This window comes from Saimiri boliviensis, chromosome 15, assembly GCF_048565385.1.
Source record: "Saimiri boliviensis isolate mSaiBol1 chromosome 15, mSaiBol1.pri, whole genome shotgun sequence".
In the NCBI taxonomy this organism is placed as follows: domain Eukaryota; kingdom Metazoa; phylum Chordata; class Mammalia; order Primates; family Cebidae; genus Saimiri; species Saimiri boliviensis.
Genome location: NC_133463.1, coordinates 91,018,140 through 91,041,824, shown reverse-complemented (window position 1 = coordinate 91,041,824; position 23,685 = coordinate 91,018,140). Strand labels below are relative to the sequence as shown.

The following is a 23,685-nucleotide window of genomic DNA, read 5'->3' as shown; positions in this document are numbered from 1 at the left end:
GAATCTCTTTCTCTGAACTTCCATTCTTTCACCTGTCCAAGGCAGGACTCCCAACTGTGGGTCAGAAGACCCCCATTCCAGAGAAGGTTCTGCCTGTCCCCTGAAGGAAAGACTGCTACTCAGAGAGGCCAAGAAAGTCTGAACAGACAGGCCTTTGCTGGGTTTCCATCATGTACCTTTTGTCCATTTATATGTCAGACATGCCTATCCTCCACAAAACCCCAAAGGACGGCGCGGGAGCTTCCGGAGAGCTGAACGTGTGGACGTTCCTGGAGGGTGCCACACCCAGGGAGGGCACGGAGCCCCATTCCCTTTGCCCCATATCTGTAATCTCCACTTTGAGAAACCAAGGCAGGAGAGTTGTTTGAGGCCAGGATTGGAGGCTGCAGCGAGCTATGATCATGCCACTGTGCCCCAGCCTGGGACATGAGTGAGACCTTGTCTCAAAAAACAAAAATGGCACATGATCTAAAATGTAAAAGTAAATAAATAAAATTGATAGACTATAGCCAAAGGAAATGCTGTCACCGTAAGTGATTTTACTGCATGTATACACACAAAAATTAACCAGATCAAAAGAAAGTAGGAAGAGTCAATCACTAAAGATTAAAAATTGTTATTACTTGTTGGGAATAGATGTCGCAAATAGATGCTCAGTGCCACAAAGAAACATTAGCACTGAGACCAAGGATCTTTCAGTAACGCAACTTTTACCTGCTGGACTGCAGGAAGGGTACTCTCACTAGGCATTGTGCCACAAAAGTTCAATGAACAAACAGAAAACACGGATGTGTCCCTGACGCCTTTGGGGTTGTCCTTACTGCTGTGCCTGATCTCCGTTGGCTGAAGCCAGACCTCACCATCTAAACTAAAACCCGATTGGCTAACGACTTTAAACTTTTCTAAACAGGTGAGAACAATGGCGAACTGGGACATGCCTGTGAGCACGTCCAGCACGGGTATCCTGATTAAGGTACAAGGACATAGAGTGTACTACGTAAGCACGGCATGTCCAACAGCTACATAGCATAGGGCTTAACAAAGTTATGAGCACACTTAAGATTCACCAAGAAAGGAAACTTTAAAAAGGAACTTTGCTACTTCCCACATCACTCATAAAGCAAAAAAGCTGATGGTTTGGGAAAAGCAATTTGATAAATTCCTGGGATGGGACAGAGAGGCCGTATCGGCCGGGGTTTGCCTCTGACGCAACAAGGTGTGTCGGTTTTTCCCTAGAGGCTGGGTGCAGCCACAGGGGCCACGCCAGGCTCCTGCCTTGTGTGTCCCCCGGCAGGTGCGTTCAGCCTCTTGGTGAAGGCCAGGCCACTCCTCCTGTGAGCTCCTTTCTGTTTCAGAGAGGAAAGAAGAGAACAATCAAACAGAGAAGCGACACGTCCCAGAAATCCCCCAGAATGTGAGCACACAGCCACACGTGGCTGCATGAAAGCCACGGGAGTGCCACTGCAGCTGGGGACATCACTGTCCCATAGCAGTCAAGGCTTTGTTGATCAGGAAGAGAACGAGAACAGGCGGGGTTGGCCACGAGTAGTGGCTGGCTGCAGACGGAAGACAGCAGTGGGAATGACTGCACCTGACTGGGAATGACTAAGCTGCAGGAGCGACCTGACAAACTGTGAGAGAAAATCAGCTTGATCTAAAGGAAATGATGGATGATTTTGTACCAGAACATAAATGATCAAAGTTGACCTAAGAAAAGGGAGAAAGCATGAGAAGACAGTAGCAGCAGAGCGAAGTGTTGCAGGGCCTACCTAGGCTCGAGGCACTATTCCAGCTTGCAAAAGGATGGACATTTTCCCATGTCTTTTCTTTCTTTCTTTCTTTCTTTTTTTTTTTTTTTTGAGACAGTTTCACTCTTATTGCCTAGGCTGGAGTGCAGTGGCATGATCTTGGCTCACTGCAACCTCCGTCTCCCAGGTTCAAGCGATTCTTTTGCGTCAGCCTTAGCTCCTGGTGAAAGAAATAACACAGAAAACTAAAGACTGGGAGAAAGGAAGCAGTTATTTTTATATTCAGGTGACATGGTTGTGTAATCTGAAATCCCAAGAAATTCAACCAAAAAAGCTACTGGGACTAATTAAAGAATTTGGATGGACCAGCACAGTGGCTCATGACTGTAATCGGTGCACTTTGGAAGACCAAGGCAGGTGGATCACCTGAGATAAGGAGTTTGAGACAGGTCTGGCTAACATGGTGAAACCTCATCTCTACTAAAAATACAAAAACTAGTTGGGCATGGTGGCAGGCATCTGTAATCCCAGCTGCTCAGGAGGCTAAGGCAGGAGAATCACTTGAACCTAGGAGGCAGAGCTGAGATCGGGCCACTGCACTCCAGCCTGGGCAATAGCAGGAGATTCTGTCTCAAAATAATAATAATGATGATAATTTGGTAAGGTAGCTGGTTTTAAGCTAACTACATGTTCCAGACTGAACGTCTGTGTCTCCTAAATTCTTGTGTTGAAGCCCCAAGCCCCAGCACGATGCCACCTGGAGATGGGGCCTTTGGGAGGCATTAGGGCCCTATAAGTGGCCACGAGGGTGGGGCTCAGCTACGGGAGATTAGTGCCCTCATGGGAAGAAACATCTGGCAGGGCTGGCACTCTCGCCTGTAATCCCAGTGCTTTCAGAGGCCAAGGTGGGAGCAGTGCTTGAGGCCAGGAGTTCAAGACCATCCTGAGCAACACAGTGAGACCCCCATCTCTACAAAAATATTTTAAAAATTAGCCTGATATGGTGGTCCATGTCTGTAGTCCTAGCTACTCAGGAGGCTGAGGCAGAAGGATCGCTTCAGCTCAGGAGTTTGAGGCTGCAGTGAACTGTGACCGCACCACTGCACTCCAGCCTGGGAGATAAAGCAAGCCTCTGGCAAGGAGGAAGGAAAGGACAAGGAGCAGGAGAAGGAGCGAAGAAGAAAGAAGAATTTTGGTTCAACCCTAAAGGTTAGGTGATCTGATGCAGAGTCACCCAACCTTCCTTTCTCCTCCCTAAATTTATATATTGAAGCGGTAGAGAAAGGAAGAGGGAAGGTGAAGCAGAAGCGGGGAGGAGAAGAGGAAGGAGCGGGAGGACGCCGAGGACGGTGACGGTGACGGTGACGACAGAGACTCCGCAGGTCACTCTTTCTCCCTGACCACCACCGGAGGACGCATCAAGAAGGCAGCTGTGGCCGGGCGCGGTGGCTCACACCCGTAAGCCCAGCACTTTGGGAGGCCGAGGCAGGCAGATCACGAGGTCAAGAGATCGAGACCATCCTGGCCAACATGGTGAAATCCCGTCTCTACTAAAAACACGAACATTCGCCGGGCGTGGTGGCGGTGCCTGTTATTCCAGCTACTCAGGAAGCTGAGGCAATCGCTTGAACCCGGGAAGCAGAGGTTGCAGTGAGCCGAGATTGTGTCACTGCACTCCAGCCTGGGCGACAGAGCAAGAATCAATCTCAAAAAAAAAAAAAAAAAAAAAAAAAACCAAAAAACCAAAAACAAACTTGCTTTAAAAAAAAATGAAAACTGAGACATTTTCCTTCACAAATGTGATGAAGCTACAGGCTTGTCTAGGAAGACATTACATAGGAATATCCGTTTCAGGCTCATTCTTGTTGGTCAAGGCCAAGGTGAGAGGATCACTCAAGCCCAGGAGTTCGAGACCAGCCTGGGCAACATAGCAAGATGCCCCATCTCTAAAAAAATAAAAGAACTGAGTTGCATGCAATGGTGTGCACCTATAAATTCCAGCTACTCAAGAGCCTGAGGTGAGAGGATGCCTGAGCACAGGACTTTGAGGCAGCACAGAGCCATGATTGTGCCACTGCACTCCAGCCTGGGTGACAAAGCAAGGTCCCATCTCTAAGGAGAAAAGAAAGGAAAATGCAAGTAACCAGCACCCGTGGACCCACATTCTCCTGCACTGGTATTCAGGGAAAGGCAAAGCAAGCAACTGTGAGATACCCAGTTTAACTCATTAGATTGTCAAAAATTTGAGAGATGGATACCAGGCAGTGCTGATAAGGATGAGCAAAAACAGGCATTCCCAAGACCTGCTCGGATGCTGTGAAGAGATGAAGCCTTGCAGGAAATGAGGAAGAAGCTATTGACATTGAAAATATGTGTGCTTTTTGCTTCAGTGGCCCCACTTTTTGAAATTAAGCCTTCTAAGGTAAAAATGTCAGAATTAATAGAAACAAAATAAAAACCTGAATATAACCCCAATTCTCTTTGACAGAGGCAGGACAGACATATACTGGCATTTCCATGCTGCAGATATATGCAGTTATTATATCTAAAAGACTATGCACTGGTCGGTGTGGGGGCTTATGCCTGTAATGCTAGCAATCTGGGAGGGCAAGGCGGGTGGATCACTTGAGCTCAGGAGCTTGAGACTAGCCCAGGAAACATGGTGAAACCTATCTTTACAAAAACGTACAAAAATTAGCTGGGCATGGTGGCTGGTGCCTGTAGTCCCAGCTATTCAGCAGGCTGAGATGGGAGAGAATTTCTTGGGCCTGGGAGCTGGAGGTTGCAGTGAGCTGAGATCGTGCCACTGCACTCCAGCCTGGGTGATGGAGCCAGACTCTGTCTCCAAAAAAAAAAAAAAAAAAAAAAAAAAAAAACACCAAAAACTAGCTATATTGAAATTGAATTAAAACAAACTGCAGAATAACGTGTATGGAAACAAAATTCCCTGTTGGTATTCTTTAAAAAAGATAAGAAACAGAAGCAAACTCACATAGCTTTATGTTTGCAGGAGCCCCGACTGAGTGTGCCAGAGCCAGCTCCCTCCCCTATCCACCATTTCCGGCTTCCTCAGTTGAGTGTGTGTGTGTGTGTCGGGGGGTGGGGGGGTGCTGCCTGTTGCTTTGCATGTTTCTGTATTACTGGACTTGGCACAGCAAGGATGCATCATTGCACTTAAAAAAATTTAGAGTTTCCTTTTTGTTTTTTAAAATTACTTTAGATTTGGAGGTGCATGTGTGGGTCTGCTACATGTATATTGTGCACTTCAGAAGTTAAGAAAAATGAGGGGTTAAATGAGAGGCTGGGAGGTGAGGAAGTACATGAGAGCTTCGGTGTGATAAGGCAGGAGACGGAGGGTGGCGGGAGAGGCAGGGACCTTCTGCCCGTGAGAGGATAAATGCTCATGGGGCTGCTTTAGGCTCTTTTATGTTTTGTAATTTATTTAAAAAAAATTTGGGACGGGGTTTCACCCTGTTGCCCAGGCTGGTCTTGTTTTGAACTTCTAAGCTCCAGTGATCTGCCTGCTTCAGCCTCCCAAAGTATTGGGATTACAGGTGTGAGCCACGGTGACGGGCCTTTTTTTTTTTGAGACAGGGTCTCCCTCTGTTGCCCAGGCTAGAGTGCAGTGGTGTGATCATGGCTCACTTCACTGCAGCCTCAGTCTTCCAGGCTCAAGCAATCCTTCCACCTCAGTCTCCTAAGTAGCAGGGACTGCTGGCATGCACCACCACACCCCGCTAGTTTTTGTATTTTTTTTGTAGAGATAGGGTCTTGCTATGTTGCCCAGGCTGGTCTCAAATGCTGGGCTCAAACAATTGGCCCACCTTGGCCTCCCAAAGTGCTGGGATTAGAGGTATGGGCTGCTGCACCCAGCCTGCTTTATGTTTTTATACGGACCAGTACTTTGCAAGTGTGAGCCTCGCAGGCTCTTGGTGCCACCAGGAACATGCACATTTTCCATACAGGCAGGAACCTGGGTTCCTTTCTGGGCCTCCAATGTCCTGGGTGAAGACCCCAAGGTCTGGAGAGACTGACCAACTCACCCAAGGCCCAGTGGCTGTGAGCTGCAAGCCAGGACTCCTCAAAGCGCCAGCCTCTCCCATGCACACTAGCCCATCTGCAGAGCCCGTCAAGCTCAGGGGAACACCACCACTGAACCAGAGAGGCAGCGGGGGGATGTGGTCTAGAGAGAGACATCTGGAGAAAGCAGCTGATTCCAGAAATTTCCTGCTTGGCTTGTACTAGGGCACGCTGGGGACTGACTGCCCTTTGCCCAGTGGGTGCCGGGCATTTGGGCTTGGGGTCTGTCAGGTCAGCCCTAAAAGCTGACGGCCTGATGCAGAACGCTGCTGCTTACTTCAACTTTCCTGCTGGTTCGAAGCCTTCGTTAGTTGGGGTTGCTGCCACTTGTATGCCCATTGGCGTTTTTTTTTTTTTTTCAGAATGAGGAGCAGAGTAGGTTGGCTTTGGAGGATTGTCTAAACCCAAAGAATTTAACTGGCCGTGTATTTGGCCACTGCTGTGGCCTTATAGACCTTGGAGTTTGGGCTTGCACCTGTATTTAGAAGGTGCACAAACCCACATAAACCAAAGAATAAATAACCATAAGGCCTGAGAGAACGTGCTCTCCTGCTGCACGTGGGCGCTCGCCTGTGACGAATGGAGTAACAGGTACCATGGGGCGACCAGGAAGCCTTAATCAATGGTGGTAATAGCTGCCGATGCATCATCTGTGGAGGCGTCACAAGGGATGGCTGGGGCAGAATCAACAGAACGTGAAAATGAATTGTTTGTAAATACAATCAACACTTTTGTGTTCGTGAGAAAGCCATTCATCGTTCAGAAACCGTCTTTAGTAAAAGACGCACCTGGCTTCCTGGTGCGACGGCCCATCAATCCCACCCCAGTCACAGCTCGGGGCTGCCTAAAGCCCCAGAGAACAGACATGCGGATTTATTCTTATTTGAAGACAAGTTGAGTTATTAAAAAGAAAGACCCACTGAGAACATTAGCTTGCAGGGAGCATGGTAGAAGCCACATGGGGACAGAGAGAGCTCTTTAAAGCCCTCTTCTGCGGGGTGCCCTGCCAGGCCCTGGTGGTGAGGCCTCTGTAAGCAAGGGGCCACCCAGCTTGCTCTGGGACCTTCCCAGGCTGTGTGTGCTCCTGTCCCTCCAGGACGCTGAGGTGCTGAGTGTGTGCTTGGGGAGGGGGACAGACGTCCGTCCTTGGCCGCTGGCCTCTGGGGAACTGCTCTTTTCTGGCAAATAAAGGGAAAAGGATACGGTGAAGGGGAACAAATTATTGTCCTAAATGTGGCAGAATCACCTGGCATGAGCTTTCTTCTGGTTGCCAGTTTCATCTTTAGGACAGCGCCTTGGTGAGGGTGCCCCAGGTGCAGTGCGCTGTGTCGGCAGTGGGTACTTACTGGGCACTGATCCTGGCAGCTGGATGCACCTGTGGCGTGTTTTATACCACTGAAGCCATCCATGGCCTTCTGCGGTCCAGCCTGGTGTGGAGGGACCACCGCCATGGAGCAGTGAAGCTGGAGTGTGTGTGAGGGTTACTGGTGGGTTCCACGTGGGTGGTGTGTGGAAGGGGTGTAGAGGCTCAGACGCGAACTTGGCCTTGGCAGCTCAGAGAAGGGTGGTGTGACCAGCAGATGGGGACGGTTTGGGAGGAAGAGGCTTCAGCAGATAGATCCTTGGGTTTGGGATGCTGGGCTGGGGCTTGTCAGGGCAGACGTCCCGAAGGCTGCCGAGTCTCGAGCTCAGGGGCCACGCTGGAGACCTTTGCTATACAGCTGCAGGGACAGAGTGCCAGGATAGTTCACGATAGTGGGCCCAAGGAGGAGGGCAGCAGAAACAGGGCTGTGTGGCCCCCAGGACCCCAGGGAGGAATCAGTTCCCCAGAAAGCCAGTAAGCAGTGCATGCACCATCCATTGCCACTGATGGCAGGACTGCCCAGTGTGGAGGAGGCTGCTGGACACCCCGATGGAAGTGGTCTCCATGGGATGTGAGAGTGCGACTTTCTTTCTGAGACAGGCTGTCTCACTCTGTTGCCCAGGCCGGAGTGCAGCGGTGTGATCATGGCTCACTGTAGTCTGGAACTCCCAGTCGGAAGCAATCCTCCTGCCCCAGCCTCCCAAGCAGCTGGGATTACAGGCACGTGCCACCATGCCTAATTTTTGTATTTTTTTGTAGAGACAGGGTCTCCCCATGTTGCCCAGGTGGGTCCTGGGCTCAAGTGATCCGCCTGCCTCGTGCAAGTGTTGAGATTACAGGTGTGAGCCATTGTGCCCAGCCAGAGAATGAGTGCACGTTAATGAGGATCGGCATGCCCGAGAGGTGCAGAGCTGGACACAGGGAGTGAGGACACCTGAATTCTGAGGCAGGTGCAGTACCGGTTTTGGGGCCAGGGGAGGGCTGACGGGTGGCTGGCCTTTAACAGGGGCATGAAGAGTTCCACCACAGTAACAGGAGCGAAGATGGAGGGGAGTAGGGGTGGGGTGGGGTGGGGGCACAGGCGGGACATGCCGTGCCGGGAGTGTGGGGTACCTCTGCAGATTGTCTTCATGTGTCAGGGACACAGGAAGCAAGGCCTCTGCCCACAGTGGCCAGGGAGGGAAAGGGGGCAGGACGGGCTGAGGACAGGGGCCGGGGCCCAGCCGAGGTACCTGGACACTCAGGAGGCTGAAGGCTGGGCTGGACCAGGGCTTTCAGGGAAGGAGAGGGGCAAGGGTCAGCGCCAGGGTCGCTCAGATGAGGAATGTGTCTTGCTGAAGTCTTGTGACACATACAAGAAAAGAATTCTTTTTTAAAAAAAATTTAATTTTGAGATGGAGTCTTGCTTTGTTGTCCAGACTGGAGTGCAGTGGCGTGATCTCAGCTCACTGCAACCTCCGCCTCCTGGGCTCTAGATTCTCCTGCCTCAGCCTCCCAAGTACCCGGGGTTACAGGTGCCCGCCACCATGCCCGGCTAATTCTTGTATTTTTAGTAGAGACAGGGCTTCACCATGTTGCCCAGGCTAGTCTCGATCTCCTGGCCTCTAGTGATCTACCTGCCTCGGCCTCCCAAAATGCTGGGATTACAGGCATGAACCACCAGGCCTGGCCAAGAAAAAAGTTCTTAATTCCAAGGACTGTTAATCATTTGAACCTAATCTAGATTCATTCTGAATGGAGTCTCTGATGCCACTACTGAATACCTTGTCAGACATTTTTGGATACAGTTTATATTTTTTGTGCCATTCCCAGACAGTCAACTGACACCAAGCCTTTTACCCCAAATCCGAGACCACCTAGCAGAGCTACCCTCGAAAAGACACATCGTCAGGAAATACGGATCATCTATTTACAAAGCAAAAGAGGGGCATTATTCAGTGGAACCGAAGCCGCCTTCTCTCTGAAAACCTGTTTCTATTTTCCACGTGTGACTAATCTTTAATCTCGGTGACTGAGCGGTAATGGTGTTCGCACTGACGCTGACGGCGGGCTTTTTAAGCAGCACATGATGTATGTCGCCTTCGTGGTATCCTTTTTTGGTGAGTGTTTCTGTGGCATTCGGAATAAAATGAGTTCAGCGTCTGTGGCTCTAGAAACCCCGGCGCCACCGTAGATGAGAGGCCATCTGTATGTGAAGCGTCTGTGGTGCCTGCTCCGCAGAGGGCCACCTGGCCTGGCCATCATTCACCTCAACAGGAAAACAGCTATCTGCCTGAGTCCATTTGTTAAGAAGGCTGTAAAATGGCATCTTTAATAACCTCAAACAAATACGCTAAAACTTATCATAAAATAGGTTGTAAAGTGAAGGAGTGTGTCTGTCCTAACCTCCTCTGTCTTCCCCAAGTGGACGTTTTCCAGGCAGTTCTTCTTCCTGCGATGGGGCTTTCGGGTCAGAAGACAGTGCCACTCACCCAAAGCGGAAGGCTGGGCACCATCCTCAACTTGCTCATTCTCATTTCCACGCCCTACTAATTATCAGACACCTCCCCTCAACCTCTGCAGGCCGCCCTTCAGGCTCCTGCTGTCTCTGGCCTGACCAAGCCCTGTTTCCTCCTGCTCTGCCAGCAGTGTGCCTGCCGATGCCCTCATCTCTCCACAATGCACACAGGATCATGTGCGGGTGCTCCATGGTGCCCGCACCATCGTGTCCACACCCGAGGCCCTTCCCTAGCCCCAGCACGCACACAGCACACATGCAGTGCGGCTGACGCTCGGCACCCTGCCTCTCCCACGCACTCCAACGCCATGGCTGATGCTCTTGGCACCCTGCCTCTCCCATGCACTCCAACGGCCACCCCCCACCCCCCGCCCCCCGCCCCTGTAACTTCCTGAGGGATTTCCTCAGTGCTGGCCTGTGCCCAGGCCTGGTGGAAGCGGTTGGTGAAGGTGGGGGTAGTATGGATAGGCCCTGGAAACCAGAGCAAATCCACTTGGAACTGTGTCCCGTTCTCTCCCAGAGGCCTCCAGGAGGCCTAGTTCAGGGGCTACGACACTCACCTGCTCCCCAACACATCTACTCCGTGCTCCCTTACCGTGCTTCCTGGGTCCACCTCTCTGATGAAATACCTGCAGGAAGGGCCTGTTTGGAGGGAGCCGTGCTCCATGCTGGCCATCCGCGGCCACTCGCTGTGCCCTTGTCCACACAGCTCCCTCTCAGCCTGAGGGCCTTCGTCCATTCTGCTACTGTGGCCACATCCGCTCAATCTTCCAGACTCAGTTTCTCCCACGTCACCCCAGACCCACAGACCCCGACGTGGTGCGTCCTGCATCCCACCAGTGTGGCCTGCCAGCGCTTCTCGCAGGCACGACATTCAGGCTGAATGGAGACTCTCGCAAGCAATATGCAGGCCGCTAGGCAGATGCCACCCGGTGACAGCTCGCACCTCAGGCCTTGCTCCGTGAACTTTTCTCAAAATACGATCCTGTTTATCTTCAGAATCGCCAAAGTCCTGCAGGGTCTGGCGAGGCTCCACCACAGCACAGCGGCCCAGGAGCGCCCCTGCACCCAGGCCGGCCGCCTCCCACCCACCTCCCGAGTGCCCGCCAGCACCGCGGCTCGCAGAGCGCACCGGCGCAGAGCCCAAAGCCGGCTGAGCGCGGCCGCCAGACGCCCCACGTGGCCACCCCGTGGCCTTTCCTGCGCCTGCGCGGCCGGCCCCCTTCCCGGCAGCACCTGCGGCGTCAAGGCCTGGCACGCGGCGGGGGCTGCGCATGCGCGGTTTTGAGCTCTTCCTGGCGTCTCGGAGCAGACCCGGGGGAAGCGGGCTCGACGGAGCTGCGGTGGCGGGGCTCGGTGGTGGAGTGAGGGGCTCCGGGTGGGCCCTGGAGGAGCTGCGGAGGAGGTGGGACTCGGCCTGAGGGCGCGGGGCCGCCGGGAGGGAGGGGTCGGGCCGTGCCCTCGGTGGCACCACGCCTGTGGGTGACCCAGGTCGCGGTCTTGGTGACGACCCTCGGGTCCCCCGCTGCTCCGCGACGCCTCCGTGTACCTCCCGCTCCGCACGCCACGCCACCGACGTGTCCCCTCCTCCGTGCCCCTCCTCAGTGCTGCCTCCACCTCCCCGGGCCCTCCTCTGGTGTCCCCCTGCAGGGCCCCTGGTCCTCGTCCCCGTCCCTTTACCTCCCCCTCACGGCCGCCCCGCTTGGCGCCCTGTCCCCCCGCTGCCCCACCCCCATCACTTCCTTGGTCCCTGCCTCTCCGCCTGGGCCCTGCACCTGACCAGCCGGGCCGCCCTGGCTGCCCAGGAGGGGGGCCTGGAAATGGCCGTGGCTCGTAGTGTCCGGCTCTGTCCCCTGCCCCACAGGGACTGCTTTGGATGCGCGTGCCCCAGGGCCTTTCCCCATGGAGCTGGCCGTTTCCCTGCCCTTCTCGGCTCCTGCGCTGTGACCGGCCTCCCTGCTCCTGGCCCACCCTGCTTGCGGCCGCCTCAGCGCCTCCAGTGGGCAGCTGTTTCTCTTTTCCTTTTGGTCTGACGCATCTAAAGCGGTACCTTCCCAGCTGAAACCCATGAACTGGCTGTTTTAATGGGAGTGTCTATGCAGCCTTCAAAATATTCTACTTAAGGGCCAGTGCAGCGGCTCACACCTGTAATCCCAGCACTTTGGGAGGGTGAGGCAGGAGGATCGTGTGAGTTAAGGGTTTGAGACCAGCCTGGACAACATAGTGAGACCCTGTCTCTAAAAAAAAAAAAAAAAAAAAAAGCTTAGGCTGGGCGTGGTGGCTCACCCCTGTAATCCCAGCACTTTGGGAGGCCGAGGCGGGGGGATCATGAGGTCAGGAGATTGAGACCATCCTGGCCATGGTGAAACCCCTTCTCTTAAAAAAAAAAATAAGTAAAAGCTTAATAGTGATTTTAAAAATGTGAACATGATGGCATGTAAGACCTGGGAAGGGCCAGACGCGGTGGCTCACGCCTATAAATCTAAGCACTTTGGGAGGCTGAGGTGGGCGAATCCCTTATCAAGAGATTGAGACCATCTGGCCAACATGGTGAAACCGTACTAAAAATACAAAAAAGCTGGGTGTGGTGGTGGGTGCCTGTAGTCCCAGCTACTCGCGAGGCTGAGGCAGAAGAATCACTTCAACCTGGGAGGTGGAGGTTGCAGGGAGCCGAGATCCCACCACTGCACTCCGGCCTGCTGATATAGTGAGACTCCATGTCAAAAAAAAAAAAAAGACCCGGAAGAAGTTTGGCACAGGCTAACGGAGGAAACTTTCTAGACAGCCTCGTTGTGTAGTAGTGGTGTCAGGAATCAGCACCCTCCACTGGGGGGTGGAGCCAACAGAGGCCTCTCCTGCCCTCTCGGCTGCTGCTGTGGCTTCGGTGTTACTCCAGCCATGAGTACAGCAGTGTCCCTGCCGCCTGGGTCCAGGCTCACCTCTGCGGAATGGCCCTGCTGCTCTCCCCAGGGCCTCAGGGACGTGTGTGTTTTCTTGCTGTTGGGGACACTCGGTTGCAGATAGAGAGGCGATGGGAGACGGTCAGGGGCCTGATTTGAAGCAGTTCCCAGCGTTGCTAAAGTTGCCCTAGAGAGGTAACAATACTTTTGGGAAGCGGCGGCCTTTGCATGTTTGTGATGATGGATATTGTTGCTGGGGCTGCTTCACCTGCTGGCCCGATTTTGTGACATTCAGGTCTAACCTCATCACTACACCAGTAGAGGGAGGTTGGGAGGAGCTGTCTGGGCCGCAGGTGGTGTGTGAACTGGAGCCTAAGGTGGGAACCAGGGAGGACTGGAAGGGCGTGAGGTCACTGCCCTCCTGTGAAGTTGATGTTTCTTCCTGTCACAAACATCATTTTGGCATTGGTGATGCCTGTTTCTTCTTTGGAGTTACAGGAACATATTTCTTTGATTAAAGGAAACGAGAGTGCTGGCAGATAAAGAAGCTCAAAGTGAGGAAGCCAGACAGAAAGATCAGGGAAGATGGTGAAGACAAGGTTCGAACCTTTTATTTACCACGAATGTTTCATTTTAATTTAGTCATATTATTAATTTCTATTTACAGACAGAGTCTTGCTGTGTCACCCAGGCTGGAGTGCAATGGTGTGATCTCAGCTCACTGCAATGTCCGTCTCCCAGGTTCAAGGGATTCTCCTGCCTCAGCCTCCCAAGTAGCTGGGACCACAGGGACTACAGGCACGTGCCGGCACACCTGGCTAATTTCTGTATTTTGAGTAGAGATGGGGTTTTGCCATATGGGCCAGGCTGGTCTTGAACTCCTGACCTCGTGATCCGCCAACCTTGGCCTCCCAAAGCTGGGATTATAGGTGTGAGCCACTGCGCCTGACATTTTTTTCTTTTATTTTTTTTGAGCTGGAGTTTCACTCTGGTCACCCAGGCTGGAGTGCAGTAGCACAATCTTGGCTCACTGCAACCTCTGCCTCAGCCTCCTGAGTAGCCGGGACTCTAGTCATGCACCACCACACCCGGCTAGTTTTGTAGTTTTAGTAGATACGGGGTTTCACCATGTTGGCCAGGCTGGTCTAGAACTCCTGACCTCAGGTGATCCGCCCACCTCAGCCTCCTAAAGTGCTGGGATTACTGGCGTGAGCTACCTCGCTCAGCCTAATACTTTTAATTTTTCTAGAAACAGGGTCTCACTTTGTTGCTCTGGCTGATCTTGAACTCCTTGCCCCACGCGGTTCCTGCCTCAGCATCCCAAAGTGCTGGGATTACAGGCGTGAGCCACCACACCTGGCCTTCATGTTTCATTTTTATTTTATTATTTTCTGTTTTTTTAATCTGCTCTTATACTGCATACCAAATGTTTCATTTTTAAATTCACTATATTTAATATGTTCAATATGTTGTGTTCTTAATTTTTGTTTCTACTCATGAACTTTTTTTTGAGACGGGGTCTCACTTTATTGCCCAGGCTGGAGTGCAGTGGTGATCATACTCACTGCAGCCTCAACCTCATGGGCCCAAGTGATCCTCCCACCTCAGCCTCCAGAGTAGCTGGACTTCTGGCATGTACCACCACGCCTGGCTAATTCTTCTCTTTTTCGGTAGAGATGGAATCTCCCTGTGTTGCCCAGGCTGGTCTAGACCTCCTAGGCTCAGTCCTACTGCCACAGCCTCCCAGAGTGCTGGGATTACAAGTGTGAGCCTCATGAACCTTTTAATGAGTTAAATGAATATTTTACAAGTATTAAAAGCTTTTTTGATCATTTACTTAAATTAAAAAGCACGTACTTTGTGTTCACGCAAGGCGCATTTATGCCGCATTTCAGGAGGGTTGCATCTGCTGCCAGCATGCTGCCTGTGTCGTGTGGGGTGTGAAAGGAGTCGGTGTTAGGTGTGGGGACCGCACGCTCGTCCATCCTGGGAGGGTCAGTTACCAGTTCCCTGGAATCCCCTGATGGCTGCTGCCAGACTTTGGCTGAACTGTAAGGGCAGCAGCCTCGGGTCGGGGAGTGAGTGGCCTGGACCTGGCCGGCTCTTGTCCTGAGAGTTGTGTCTGTCTGCCCTCTGGCCCATGCAGGATGCTGTGGTGGGGGTCATTCTAGTGTTTTCACAGAAGTTCTGTTTATTGTGACATTTCACAGAAATGTCCTCAGTGTAACCCTGTTCTCTTGTGACTTACAGGAGTGCTTGAAAGAAGAAAATAAATTCTCCATTTCAAAAGAAAACCCAGGACAGGACAGTCTTACTGTCAGGTAAGGTTTGTTCTCTCTATCCCTTTTCTTTGTAGTGGGAGGTGACACGGGGTGGAAGGGAATGGGGGGAGCCAGGGGCCGGGGTGAGATCAGCTTTCGTCCTGAGAGCCTGGCCTTTGCAGCGGAGTTGGGACCTGCCTCCCTGTTCTTCTTCCAGGCTTTGCTTCCACTTGAGCAGAGTTAGAATCCACAGGACTGCAGAACAGGTTGGTAATGCGAGCCGCCTCTGACAGGTGCAGAAGTCCGGCTTTTGCACATTTGTGTGGGGGCCCAAGTGTAACAAGGGGGTCTGGCATCTCCCTCATGTGCCAGGGGTCCTTTTTTGTGGGTTTCGTTTCAGATAAATGATCTTGTCAGATTAACAATCAGTTTAAAAAGATCACTATATCTTTTTCAAAGACTAGAACCAAAAAAGCTTGAAAAGGCATTAGGCCTGCGGCTGTTACTCACTGTCTTCCTCTGCTCTCTCCTCTGATGCTTACTTGTGTCAGATAATCATGTAGCCTGATGGAACAATAGTTAGGTTTTGCTTTCGAGGAATGTGTTGTCTCCACGGGCTGATGGCAGGCTGTGTGTATCCGTTTGGTAGGATGAATCAGTTTGAGCTAATTGTGTCCTTTTAAATAAGGTTTCCGTAGATGAACTAAGCACCTGGTCTTGGAATGCAGGAGCTGTTTAACGTGGTGTTTTCTCTGCCTCCTGTCAGATTGTGTGTGCTGATTTCTGGTGCCTGCCCTCTGGTGAGGAGCTGTGCCGCCCCGATTGTGCCTGCCGCGTGCCGGACCGCCCCGGTTGCGTCTGCTGTGTGCCGCTTTGGCGCTCTGCTGCCATCCCGTCTGTGCTGAGTGCTGGAAATGTAATTCCTTTTTTTTTTTTTTTGAGATAGAGTCTCACACTGTTACCCAGGCTGTGGTGCAGTGGCAAGATCTCTGCTCACTGCAGTCTCTGCCTCCTGAGTTCAAGCAATTCTCCTGCCTCAGCCTCCCAAGTAGCTGGAACTACAGGCATGTGCCACTGTGCCCAGCTAATCTTTCTGTGCTTTTAGTAGAGACAGTTTCACCATGTTGGCCAGGATGATCTCAATCTCCTGACCTCATGATCTGCCTGCCTCAGCCTCCCAGAGTGCTGGGATTACAGTTCCCGGCAGGGAATTAATTCTAAGTAGGCAGGCAGTGCCCAGGCCACACCTTCCAGGATGCTGAGTCTATTCAAGTGAAGGCAGAAATGGAGATTTTTATGGTGAAATATCCCAAGTGTTAAGTGGTGCTGCGACTTTACAAAACTGCTTGGCTGTTTCCTGTGCGTCACTTTCCTTTTTCTCTCTCTTTTTTTTTTTTTTTGTCTTTTTCATATTTTGTCACATTTTTGTCTTTCCATAAACGTGGTCTGACCACGTGGTAACCCCGAACTCGCTCTGGACCTGTCCTGGTTCTGGGAGCTGCCCAGTTCTCGGATTATTGTCTGCTCAGTTAAACGCTGTTAAATTTAATTTGTCTGAAGATTTTCTTTTAACGCTCCCATTCTCCATTCCTCCAGCCCCTGGCAACCACAGATCTGCTTTCTATTTCCATGGATTTGCTGATTCTGGATATTCCTTTCCTTTGTACCTGGGTTCTTTCCTGTCACCTGTTTCCAACATCCATCCACGGTGTGCCAAGTATAACGCTTCGTTCCTTCTTAGAGCTGAAAATGCCCCGTGGCGTGTACACGCTGTGCTCTGCTGATCCGTCCGCCTGCTGCTGTACCGTTCGGCTATCGTGAGTAGCGTTGCTACGCGTATTTCTTTACCTGTATTTGTTGAATACTTCTTTGCCGTCCTTCCGGGTACATAACTAGAAGTGGAATTTCTGGCTCCTATGGTAATTTCATGTTTAATTTATTGAAGACCAACAAACTTTGTTTGTTTGTTTGAGATGGAGTCTTACTCTGTCGCCCAGGCTGGAGTGCAGTGGTAAGATCTCAGCTCGCTATAACCTCCGCCTCCCGGGTTCAAGTGGTCCTTCTGCTTTAGCCTCCTGAGTGGCTGCGGTTACAAGTGCCTGCCACCATGCCTGGCGAACTTTTGTGTTTTTAGTAGAGACGGGCTTTCATCATGTTGGTCAGGCTGGTCTCGAACTCCTAACCTCAAGTGATCCCAAAGTGCTGGGAGTCAAGGCCTGAGTCACCGTGCCCAGCCCCAGCAGTATTACCTTCTACATTCTCACCAGCGTTGTACAAGGAGTTCTGTTTTTACATGTTCTTGCCAACACTTACTTTCTTTTTCATGATGGCCGACTTTTGTGCTTCAAGTCACCCTCCTTACTTTGGCTTTTCAAAGTGCCGAGATGACACCCTTGTTGAAGCCAGCTGCCCACAGGTGTGTGGGTGTGTTTCTGGACTCTGAGTGACCCTCCAGTCTCTGTGGTCCTTACGACAGTGCCGCGCTGTCTTCGTCACTGCTGGATGTGAAGTGGGAACTCACTGTGGGTTTAATATCCCTAGTGATTAGTGATACTGAGCATCTTTTTATGTGTGTATTGGCCATTTGTGTCTCATCTTTGGAGAAATGTTTATTTACATTCTTTACCTTTTTTTTCTTTTAAGAGACAGGGTCTCACTTTGTTGCCCAGGCTGGAGTGCAGTGACACCATCATAGCTCACTGCAACCTCGAACTCCCGGGCTCAAATCATCCTTCCACTTCAGCGTCCTGAGTAGCTGGGAATACAGGTGTGCGTCTTTTTAAATTTTTTGTAGAGATGGGGTCTCACCATCTTGCCCAGGCTGGTCTCAGACTCCTGGGCTCTAGTCATCCTCCCACTTTGGCTTCTCAAAGTGCTGGGATTACAGGTGCGAGCCGCCCTGCCTGGCCCTTTACCTGGTTTTAATTGGGTCCTTTGTTTTTTGTTGTTGAGTTGTAAGAGTTTTTTTGTATATTCTGGAGACTAGACCTCTCTCTATATGTGGGTTGTCTTTCTGTTTTCTTGATGGTGTCGTTTGAAACACAAAAGTTGTCGGTTGATCTGTTTTACCTGAGTTCAGTTTATGTGTTTTATCTTCGGTGGTTTGTGCCTTTCCTGTGCTTGTTTTTTTAAAACCATTATCTGCCTATCATTCCAGCACTTTGGGAGGCTGAGGCAGGAGGATCACTTGAGGACAGGAGGTTGAGAGCAGGCTGGGCATCAAAGTGAGACCTTGACTCTACAAAAAATTTAAAAATCAGCCAGGCATTGTGGTGAGCACCTGTAGTCCCAGCTGTGGTAAGCTGAAGTAGGGGGATTGCTTGAGCCCAGGCCTTGAAGGCTGCAGTGAACTGTGATCGTGCCACTTTGCTGCAGCCTGTGTGACAGAGTGAGACCCGGCCTCAACAAACCCACCCCAGAAACCATGATCTAATTCAGGGTCATAAAGACTCATACCTCTGTGTTTTTTCTGAGAGTTTTATGGCTTTGGCTCTTACGTTTAGGTCTTTGGTCCACTTTGAGTTGATGTTTCGTGTTGCATGAGTAAGAGATCTACCTTCATTCTGTGCCTGTGGCACTATTTAGTCAGCGCCCCTTGTTGAAAAGCCTGTTCTTTCCCTGTTGAGTGGTCTGACACCCTGTTGAAGTCAGTTGTCCACAGGTGTATGGGTTTATTTCTGGACCCCGAGTGGACCCTCCAGTCTCCGTGTGGTCCTTATGACGGTGCTCCCCTGTCTTCGTCACTGTAGCTCTCAAGTTCCGAAATCAGGAAGTATGAATCCTTTAACTTGTTCTTCTTTTGTTAAGATTGTTTTGACCCTGGATCAAACAATATGGGTCCTTTGTATTTCCCTGTGAATTTTAGGGTCAGGTTGTCAATTTCTGCAAAAACACCAGCTGGAATTGTGATGGGGATTGGATTGAGTTTTCAGGAAATCTGATAGGGATTGTATTGAGCTTTTCGGGGAGTATTGCTGTCCTAACCACATGAAGTCAGCCAGTCAGTGAGCACGGGATGGCTGTTCATTTATTCAGGCTGCCTTTAATTTCTTTGGCATCGTTTTACAGTTTTCAGAGTATAAGCTTTATATCTCTTTCGTTAAATTTATTGCTCAGTATTTATTTTTTGATGCTGTTGTAAATGGAATTTTTTCTTTTTTGAGACGGAGTTTCACTCTTGTTACCCAGGCTGGAGTGCAATGGCACAATCTCGGCTCACCGCAACCTCCGCCTCCTGGGTTCAGGCAATTCTCCTGCCCCAGCCTCCTGAGTAGCTGGGATTACAGGCACGCACCACCATGCCCAGCTAATTTTTGTATGTTTAGTAGAGACGGGGTTTCACCATGTTGACCAGGATGGTCTCGATCTCTCGACCTCGTGATCCACCCGCCTCGGCCTCCCAAAGTGCTGGGATGACAGGCGTGAGCCACTGCGCCCGCCCCCCTCTTTTTTTTTTTTTTTTTTTTTTTTGAGACTGGGTCTCACTCTGTCCTTTACACTGGAGTACAGTGGCACGATCTTGGCTCACTGCAAGCTCCGCCTTCCAGGCTCAAGTGATTCTCCTGCCTCTGCCTCTGCCTCTGCCTCTGCCTCAGCCTCCCAAGTAGCTGGGATTACAAGCATGTGCCACTACTGTCTGGCTAATTTTTCTATTTTTAGTAGAGACAGGGTTTCACCATGTTAGCCAGGCTGATCTTGAACTCCTGAGGTGAAATGATCCACTCACCTCGGCCTCCCATAGTGCTGGAATTACAGGCATGAGCCACCACACCGAGCTTTTTAAAATTAATTAATATTATTTTTTTGAGACAGAGTCTCATTCTGACACCCAGGCTGGGTGCAGTGGCATGATCTTAGCTCACTGCAACTTCTGCCTCCTGGGTTCAAGTGATTCTCCTTCCTCAGCTTCCTGAGTAGCTGGGACTGCAGGTGCCTGCCACCACATCCAGCTAATTTTTGTATTTTTAGTAAAGACAGGCTGTCACCATGTTGGCCAGGATGATCTTGATCTCTTGACCTCATGATCTGCCTGTGTTGGCCTCCCAAAGTGCTGGGAGTGCAGGTCTGTGCCACCATGCCCGGCTAATTTTTGTATTTTTTGTAGAGATGGGGTTTTACCATTTTGGTCAGGGTGGTCTTGAACTCCTGACCTTGTGATCCACCCACCTCAGCCTCACAAAGGAATTTGGTTTTTTAAAGTGTGATAGTGGCTCATGCCTGTAATCCCAGCACTTTGGGAGGCCTTGTCGGGCAGATCAGTTGAGGTCAGGAGTTTGAGACCATCCTGGACAACATGGTGAAACCCCATCTCTCCAAAAAATATAAAAATTAGCTGGGCACGGTGGTGGGCACTTGTAATCCCAGTTACTCAAGAGGCTGAGGCCAGAGAATCGCTTGAACCCGGGAGATGGAGGTTGCAGTGAGTCAAGATCGTGCCACTGCACTCCAGTCTGGGCAACAGAACAAGACTCAGTCTTAAAATATGAAATGAGGCACTGGCTTTTCATATTTAACTTAATCACGAGGGAGAGAGATCCAAGATGGCTGATCACTAGCAGCTCGGGATTGTAGCTCCCATTGAAAGCGCAAAGAAGGAGAGGACGCCACACCTTCACATGAATTCTTGTTGCTGACGCACCAGGAGATTCCCACGGGTCGCCAGCGCGACTCTTGTGACCGGCGAGACGGTTTTGCCGGCGCCTCGGAGCGTCGGTTCTCGGTGCAGAGTCGGAAAAGCACCATCAATCTTAACGCCGCTGATTTAGTCGGTGCAGTGGGTTGCTCAGATTTCGGCGCTGAGAATCAGTAAGTTGGACGTCCACTCAGAAACCCAATTACAAAGACGGTAATTATAAAGACCACAGATGGATAAATCTACAACGAAGGGAAGAAAACGGTCAAAAAAGGCTGAGAATACCCAAGATCAGAACGCCTCTCCCTCAGCAGGGGATCCCAGTTCCTCATCAGCAATGAAACAAGGCTTGATGGAGAACGAGTGGGTTCCAATTACAGAAGCAGGCTTCAAAACGTGGATAATAAGAAACTTTTGTGAATTAAAAGAACTTGTTATAACACAATCTAAAGAAACTAAGAACTTTGAAAAAAGGTTTGACGAAATGTCAACAAGAATACAAAATTTAGAGAGGAAAATAAGTGAATTGATGGAGCTGAAAAACACAATACGAGAACTACGTGAAGTATGCACAAGTTTTAACAGCCGAATTGATCAAGCAGAAGAAAGGATATCAGAGGTCGAAGATCAACTCAATGAAATAAAACAAGAAGACAAGATTAGAGAAAAAAGGATAAAAAGGAACGAGCAAAGTCTCCAAGAAATATGGGACTATGTGAAAAGACCTAATCTACGCGTGATAGGTGTACCTGAAAGTGAGGAAGAGAATGAATCCAAGCTGGAAAATACGCTTCAGGACATTATTCAGGAAAATTTTCCCAGCCTAGTAAGGCAGGATAATATTCAACTCCAGGTAATACAGAGAACACCACAGAAATATTCCTTAAGAAGAGCAACTCCAAGGCACATAATCGTCAGATTCACCAGGGTTGAAATGAAGGAGAAAATACTAAGGGCAGCCAGAGAGAAAGGTCAGGTTACCCACAAAGGGAAGCCTATCAGACTTACAGCAGATCTCTCAGCAGAAACCCTACAAGCCAGAAGAGAGTGGGGGCCAATATTCAACATCCTTAAAGAAAAGAACTTTCAACCCAGAATTTCACATCCAGCCAAGCTAAGCTTCACATGTGAAGGAAAAATAAAGTTTTTTGTGAATAAGCAAGCACTCAGAGATTTCATCACCACCAGGCCTGCTTTGCAAGAGCTTCTGAAAGAACCACTACACATAGAAAGGAACAAACAGTATCAGCCTTTCTAAAAAAATTATCAAAAAGAGCATCAATATAATGAAGAATTTACATCAACTAATGGACAAAATAGCCAGCTAATGGCAGTATTAAACTCACATATATTATTATTAATTCTAAATTTAAATTGACTAAATCCCCCAATCCAAAAACAGGCAATTTGAATAAAAAACTAAAACCCATCAGTATGCTGCATCCAGATCCATCTCACATTCAAGGATACACAAAGACTCTAAACAAGGGATGGAGAAAGATTTACCAACCAAACAGAGAGCTAAAATAAATAAATAAAAAGCAGAAGTTACAATTAAGCAACAAAGATCAAAAGAAGCAAAGAAGGACATTATATAATGATAAAAGGATCAATGCAACAACAAGAAGAGCTAAAGATCCTAAATATATACGCACCCAATACAGGAATACCTAGACATACAGGACTTATAAAGAGACTTAGACTCCCACATAATAATAGTGGGAGACTTCAACATTAATATTAGACAGATCAATGAGACAGAAAATTAGCAACGATATTCAGGTCTTGAACTCAGATCTGGAACAAGTAAATGTAATTAACATTTATAGAACTCTCCACTTTAAATATACAAAATATACACTCTTATCAGTACCACATCATATCAATTTAGAAGTTTAAATGAAATCTTGGTTGGCTCCTTGTTTGTTATTCTCTTCCCTCATTTTCTTTCATGTCTCCATTATTAAGGATAATTATAGGCATACCCATATTTAGACTGCATTCTAGCCTGGGCAATAAAGCAATACCCCCATCCTCTCTCCCTCTTCCTCTTTCTCTTTCTTCCTTTTCTTTATTCTAAAAAAAAAAAAAAAGAAAGCTCACGACTTAAGCACTGAAGCAGGAGTTGGTGCATCAGTATTCTCAATTTCAAACTTTGAGAACAGAAAAAAAAAAAAAAAAAACTTAATCACTTAGTACTAAAGCACTTGTTTTGGAGGCCTGCATTAGTGAGACCTGGTCTGCCTCAATATGATATAATATGTATTTTGACATATCATAATATGACATACCATAATGTGATAATATAAGTATTATTTATGCCATTTCTCTGTCTTAGTGAGGATAATAGAGAATCGAATGCACCAGTTTAAATGAAATCAGAAATCTATGACTTGAGGTACACTTTTATAGTTTGTTGACTTGTACCCCAATTGAGAGATTCAAAGAAAAAAAAAATATGAAATGAAATAAAATAAAGCGCGATAGTGTATAGTAGTTGTGTTCTTCAATTTTTTTTTAATGGAACACTTAACGAATTTGCTGTCATCCTCGCACAGGGGCCATGCCCATCTTCTCTGTATTGTTCTGGTTTTGGTGTATGTGCTGCTGAAGTCAGCTGTGCTGTGGTCTTTAAGGAAGACTTCTCATCTTTGGGGATAATTGGAAATGCCTGCAGGTGAAGCGATGCTCTGTCGGAGTTGCTGGGAAGAACCCAGTGGGGAGAGGAGAGGGTGGGCACTCAGTGGAAAGAGATGGGATGTCAGCTGGTAAGTTTTGAATTGGTGTAATGGGCTCGTCGGAGTTTATTAATACTTGTCAAAGTCAAATGAAAATACACAGATGAGGCCTGGTGCCGTGGCCCACACCTGTAACCCCGACACTTTAGGAGGCTAAGGCAGGCAGATCACCTGAGGTCAGGGGTTCGAGAGCAGCCTTGCCAACATGGTGAAACCCCGTCTCTACTAAAAATACAAAAATTAGCTGAGCGTGATCCAGCTACTCAGGAGGCTGAGGCAGGAGAATTACTTGAGCCCAGGCGGCGGCGGTTTCGGTGAGCTGAGGTTGCGCCACTGCACTCCGACCTGGGTGACAGAGCAAGACTCCGTCTCAACAACAACAACAAAAATACAGGTGAATCTCTAAAGAAAATGTTTTACTTGGGAAAACAGAATTGCAGTTCAGGCATATACACAGACCAGGGTA

General features: G+C 49.5%; 1 non-coding gene across 1 annotated transcript; it reads right to left on the bottom strand.

Moving 5' to 3' along the window:
* Window positions 1–22,995: 22,995 nt before the first annotated feature.
* LOC120362413 (U6 spliceosomal RNA) lies at window positions 22,996–23,099 on the bottom strand. The gene has a single exon (XR_005578323.1). It is a non-coding gene; the product is annotated as a U6 spliceosomal RNA (small nuclear RNA).
* Window positions 23,100–23,685: the final 586 nt, after the last annotated feature.